The 6,866-nt window shown below is 41.2% G+C and overlaps 1 long non-coding RNA gene across 1 annotated transcript in view; it reads left to right on the top strand.

The window, feature by feature from the left end:
- Window positions 1-6,866, top strand: part of LOC135218652 (uncharacterized) — a 401,138-nt gene that overhangs the window by 96,876 nt on the left and 297,396 nt on the right. The window lies entirely within an intron of this gene.

The following is a 6,866-nucleotide window of genomic DNA, read 5'->3' as shown; positions in this document are numbered from 1 at the left end:
AAGCGGATGAAATGTTCTTCACGAAAGATTTATGTGAGAATTATGGAATTAGTGATGAAAAGGTATATCTGGTATCCATGAACTGAAAAAAGAATTATGATAGCAAGGTGCATAGTAGCCTTGGAGGAATAATGGTTGATTCCTCTAAGATTGTAGCGGCGTTGTGGATGTTGGCTTAAGGTATGGAGGGGAAATTATTTATACATTGAGACTGGATGGTGGCTGGGATGATGTTAGGGCATTTGAGGCGATGGTGTGTCGTCTCCAAGGCGATTCAGCTCTATGGCTGGAGTGATACTAGGTCAGAAAAGCGTCATAGGATGTAGTAGGTGTCAAATTGATGGATAGGGTATGAATAGTGTTAGAAATGGCGGATGTTTACAGTGTTTATGCTGTACTAATTGAGCATCGTGAAAAGAGTGCAGAACTCATGAAAAAGGTTGCAAGAGTTGAGGTTAAAATTATGTACAATCAAGAATAAAATTAGGTGTAATTGAAACCAGGAGTATGGTGCGAGGTTGGTTGATATTGATGGTTGGAAAAGTGGAAGCATTAGATTTATAATAAAGGTATTTTAGAGTGAATGTAATGATGATTGTAGGATGAGAGAAGAGGCAATTCACAGAAAAGGAAATCTAGGAAGGTAGCAGGGTATATGTGGAACTGGATAAATATTTGTGTCTATAAAAGCACACATTGTTATGCATTTGCTAAATTCAACTTCTATAGCACTTGAACACAACAGGGAAATGATGAACATTGTCCTGAAGTAGCTTAGTCGCGAATTCCTTTTTCGCGGCGGTGATTCGAGTTTACTCTAATGATTTTGGAGTTGGAGAACTCGCCTGGAACAAGATAAGTTGGAGATCGACGTAAAATCACATCTTTTGTTGTTTCCAGTGTGTACATCTAGGTAAAAACGCTCGCGCGTATATAATTTATTTATTGTATATTTTTTGTAGACGTAAATTTAAATATCCAGATGAGATTTATATAAATAACGTATGGTGTAGGATGAGACCATCCATAGTAAAGTTTTTACAATCAGATAACGTATGCTGTAGGATGAGGCCATCCATGGTAATGTTTTTACAATCCAATCAAATGACGTATGCTTTAGGATGAGACCATCCATAGTAATGTTTTTGCAATCAAATAACGTGTGTTGTAGTATGAGATCATCCGTAGTAATGTTTTTACTATCATATAAAGTATGCTGCAGGATAAAACCATCCATAGTAATGTTTTTACAATCATATAAAGTATGCTGCAGGATAAAACCATCCATAATAATTAATCTTTTTACCATCAAATATCGTGTGCTATAGGATGAGACCATCCATAGTAATGTTTTTGCAATCAAGTGAATTATGCTATAGGATGAGACCGTCCATAGGAATGTTTTTACAATCATATAAAGTATGCTGCAGTATAAAACCATCCATAATAATCTTTTTACATTCAAATATCGTGTGCTATAGGATGAGACCATCCGTAGTAATTTTTTATAATCAAATAACATGTGCTGTAGGATGAGACCATCCATAGCAACTATGTTTTTGACAGGTTTTGCGCCATATGAATGTTGAGGGGTCCGGTTTCCGTCCCATGATCCCAGCATGGAATGTTAGTTTTCGCCCCTTTGACAGTTAGGGGAGATTGTAGTTTTAAGAGCCCTACGAGAGGGAGAGACTTTTTATTATTATATATATGTGTATATTTATTATATATATACATAGATACATACGTACACACACACACATACACACACACACATATATATATATATATATACACACACACACATATATATACATATACACACACATTATATATATATATATACATATACACACATTATTATATATATATATATATATACATACATACATACATACATACATATACATACTACATATACACATACATGCCAGACCATATAAGACTTGCTTTTACTTGTTTCCATGGCATTCTGATTCAAATGTTCACGTTTGGTGTCTTTGCCATTGCGTCTTAATGGTCTGCGATATTTGATAATGTAAATGTAATGCATTTAAGAAAAGGCTTAAAACGAAATTTAATGCATTTAGAACAGGATAAAAAATGGAAATTTTTCCTTTGAGAAAATAAAACGTATAAATAGAATGTTTTAGTCATTCCCATTTAGATTTCCAATTATTTCAGTGGACACATTATTAAAAATTTTTAGGAAATTGATGTAGTGTTTCCCATAAGGTTCTCTCTCTTCGTCTTCTCTCCTCTCTCTCTCTCTCTCTCTCTCTCTCTCTCTCTCTCGCTCTCTCGTCTCTCTCTCTCTCTCTTCTCTCTCAGCGGGCTTTACAGTATATGTATTTGCAATGTGGTTCCTCTCGTCATACCTTTCCTTTTGTCATGTAGAAAAATGCAACATAACTGGGATGGAGGAGAGTGCTCAAACGCTGAATGACGGAGATACAGTAGCATAACAACTGCTTTCGTTAGATGTTTTCAGACTTTCCAGCCAATGAATTGCAATCCTTAACTTTGAATATTCTTTGTGGGGGTTCTTTGTGTTCATATCTGTGTATACTAGTGAGATGCGATGTAGTTCTCTAATTTGAGGATGCCTGTTTTAAGTTTTCTGTGGGGAAAAAGAAAAAACTATTGACATGGCTATTTGTCTATCCGTCTGCACTTATTTTTTTTTTTTTCCGTCCTTAGATCTTAAAAACAAATGAGGCTAGAGGGCTGCAAGTTGGTGTGTTGATCATCCAACCTCCAATCATCAGACACCAAATTATTTTATTTTTGTTTAAAGTTAGTCACGATCGTGCTTGTGGCACCGCTATAGGTACCAACAACATAGGTCACCAACGGGCCGTGGCCGAGGGTTTCATACAGCATTTTAAGCTTTACCGACAACTCGATTGCGCCGAAGAAACTAAGGCGCATTTATTATTTATTATTTATTCATTTTTTTTTTTCAAGTTTTCTTGACGGGCTTAGCTTCAGGCCTGATGTGTCGTGCAATAGAAAGTATTCACGTCAATACCAACCAATTGGAAGTCCTCTCAGGTAGGAAATATGAATACTCTGCTAGCTTTGTTCTGTAATCGACATGTTTAAATCGTTACTACTCGACGGTTTAGTGACTCATGTATCTAGAGACCAGCATAAATTTGAATGGGTAGATCAGGAGGCGTGGGTGGTACGTATATGCATATACGTAATTTTTATCCATATGAATGGAAATATTTCATGAATACATTCATGTTGCCGATTTCGTAATAAGCCAATTCACACACTTGTATATCCTGTATGATTAGTTATGACGGTTAGTTTGATCGTCAAGTAGGTGGTAATTTATTTCTCTATTATTATTATTATTATTATTATTATTATTATTATTATTAATTCTCTTTATATCAGTCTAGGTGTATTTATAGTGTGGGGTTCTGGGTTGCATCCTGCCTCGGTAGGGGTCCATCGCTTTTCTTACTTTGTGCGCTGTTTCCAGGAACACACACTTCTGCATGAGTCCTGGAGCTACATCAGCCTCTAGTTTTTCCAGATTCCTTTTCAGGGATCTTGGGATCGTGCCTAGTGTTCCTATGATTATGGGTACAATTTCCACTGGCATATCCCGTATCCTTCTTATTTCTGTTTTTAGGTCTTGATACTTATTAATTTGTTTTCTTTCTTTCTCTTCAGCTCTGGTGTTCCATGGTATTGCGACATCAATGAGTGATACTTTCTTCTTGATTTTGTCAACGTCACGTCTGGTCTATTTGCACGTATCACGCTATCTGCTCTGATACCATAGTCCCAGAGGAACTGTGCTTGATCGTTTTCTATCACTCCTTCGGGTTGGTGCTCGTACTACTTATTACTACAAGGTAGCTGGTGTTTCTTGCACAAGCTCCAGTGGAGGGCTTTTGCCACTGACTCGTGCCTCTTTTCGTACTGGTTCTTTGGGAGTGCCGGACATGTGCGTGTGGTGTGGTTTATGGTCTCGTTTTTCATATTACACTTCCTGTATATGGGTGAGATGTTATTCCCATCTATTGGCCTTTGAAGATATCTGGTTCTTAGGGCCTGATCTTGTCCGTGCATTGGTTTGCTGTTCCATTCCTCTGTTCTGTTTGTCAATCTCCTGTCTGTATATTTCTGGGTCTTCGTTTACTTTTATCATTCCTTCTTCCCATGCACTCTTAAACCACTTGTCTTCACTGGTTTTCAGACATTGCTTCAGTGCTCTGTTCTCATTGTTGACGCAGTCCTCTATACTTAGTAGTCCTCTCCCTCCTCCTTTTCGTGTTATGTATAGTATGTCCGTATTTGCTCTTGAGTGTAGTGCTTTGTGTATTGTCATGTTTCCTAGTTTTCTGGTCTATGCTGCGGAGTTCTGCCTTCCTCCATTCGATTATTCCTGTGCTGTGTCTGATTACTGGTACTGCCCATGTGTGGTTACGGGCTTGTTTTAATCATTTTTCTTTTTTTTTTTTTTTGTATTAGTTATTATTATTTATTATTTGAAGGTAGGAGACCCTCTCTCAAACATGTTTTGTCTAAAGATGATGGCAGCATCAGTGGAATTGATTTTATATATGGTCTTTTCAATTCTTCTTATTATTCTCTTCTCATCAGGGCTGATATTTGCTAATAGCTGGCCGATGTTCATATCTCGGTGAAAGAAATGTTTTCTAAAAATAATAATTTATTGATATGATAACAAAAGTGGTTAACAAATCTTAGTCTAAGGGTGTAACGGAATTCCAACGTTTCCAACCGTATCATCGGTTCATTTTCAAGGAAAGGTGAGCTTGAACTGATTGAAATGGGGTCGTTCGGCGTATTTATTGTGTCCCAGGTGCTCTGACGATGGGCGCTGCATTTTCATTGGCTGAACAGAGGATTAAGTCCCTGAGTCAAGCCGTCTTGCAGAGGTGGAAGCTCGCACTGCTCTTCTCGTGCGGACGCTGGAGACTGGGAGCGTAGTAGTTTGGGAAGGTCATTGCCGATAGACGGGGGCACCTGATTGGCCCGTTCGATCGGCTCTATGGTGCTGGCGGGCGGCGCCCTTCGTGCCACCGTCGGGAGAGTGAAGTCTCTTGGGTGGTGTTGAGGCTGGGTCTCTCCTTCCCGATGTGTAGGGCCTCCAAGAGGCGGAGGCGACGGTGGTCTGCTGCCTTATCGATAATTCTGATATTAGGAATAATGTCATTCCTAATTATCCTGGTATTGTGGACGTTTTGGCATGATTATGGATGGCGCCTTCCTGAGCGTGGCAGGATATCCTCTTCGAAAAATCGCATAGTCGTCATACCAATGTAAGCGCCGGGGCATTCCCGGACAGGGCATTTGTACTGGTAGACAACGTTAGTTTTTTGTTTTCTTGAGAGGGTCCTGCAACACGGGGGCTGGATTGTTTTTCATAATCAGGCCACTGGTCTTCTTGTTCTTGTAGTAAATTATTAGTTTCACTTTTTTCGCAGGGTCCGTGGGGGAGACGTTCCTTTCTATGATGGTACGAAGGGCTCGCTCGTCCTCTTTGTATTTCTTATGAAAATACTCCCTTGTAAAGAGAGTGACGTCTTTCAAGGGCGGCGGGACGAGGCTCCTGCTGATACCACTTATCGATGTTTCTGCGAATGCATTTAGTGATGTCCCGGTTGGAATACCCGTTGTTAATTAAAACTTGGGCAACACGTTCTAATTCATGTGCGTGTCCTTCCACGAAGAGCAGTGTGAGAGAGCTCTCCTGATGAAGGCGCTGATCGCAGTGCGCTTGTATCTCTCATGGACACTCGCTCTCGCCGTTCAGGCACATGCCCAGGTTCGTGGGGTTTCGTATACACCTGTGTTACGAAGCGCTCCTCTGTTGCCCAACGAGGACGTCAAGGAAGGGGAGGCGACGGTCACGCAATGTTCGATGGTGAAGTTGAGTCTGCTGTGGGTCGTGGAAGGCTTGTCGCAGGCGCTCTATTTCTTCCACCGTGCTGGCGCTGATGAAAGTGTCGTCAATATACCGGACGTACATAGACGGCTTCTCGATGTTGGCGAATACCCGACGTTCCACAGCACCCATGTAGAAGTTCGCGAAAAGTACTCGAGGGGAGAACCCATCGCTACTCCGTCTTTCTGTGTGTACATATGTCCTCTGTGGGTGGAGAAAGGGGCCTTTTTTGTACAAATTTCAAGGAGTTTTTCGGAGGTGGGCATGCTCAGGGATGTTTAATGGGGGCGTGGAGTCGTCTCTATATACACGATCCAGGATTATCTGAATTGTTTCATCCACGGGGACGTTCTGAAGAGGGACTCCACGTCCATCGATGCAATAACTCCTCCTTTGGGGGGTGTCGTTTTCAGTGCTTCTAAAAAAACTCGGCAGATGACTTCAAACTGTGGTCATCTGGAACATAAGGAGTCAAAAATAGTATTCAATTTCTTCGCAAGCTGGTATGTAGGAGCGGGAATTTGGCTAATAATGGGGCGTAACGGGTTCCCTGGTTTATGGGTTTTAACGTTCCCGTATATGTAGCCAAGGTCGTAGTCCCCTACGATCGGCAGCAAGTGAAGGGCATTGGAAGCTGCATTGACAGTCTCAATAATCCTATTAGCCTCACGTTTAATGTCATCTACCGGGTTCTTGGTGATTTTCTGGAATTTGCTGCTGTCTGCCAGTATCTCATCCAACTTGTGGTGGTATTCTTCAGTGCGGATGAGTACAAACGCAGCGGTTTTATCGGCCCGACGGACGGTGACATCCTCTTTCGCTCGGAGTTCTTTGGCAGCTTCCCTCAGGCGCCTGTCGATCACATCACTCTTGTAATCACCGCGTTCCGTGAGGGCCTCGGCCAAGAGGAGGGGCTGCAGGGCGTCCGTAG

Source organism: Macrobrachium nipponense, chromosome 9 (genome assembly GCF_015104395.2).
Source record: "Macrobrachium nipponense isolate FS-2020 chromosome 9, ASM1510439v2, whole genome shotgun sequence".
In the NCBI taxonomy this organism is placed as follows: Eukaryota; Metazoa; Arthropoda; class Malacostraca; order Decapoda; family Palaemonidae; genus Macrobrachium; species Macrobrachium nipponense.
This window is presented reverse-complemented; position numbering and strand designations above follow the sequence as displayed.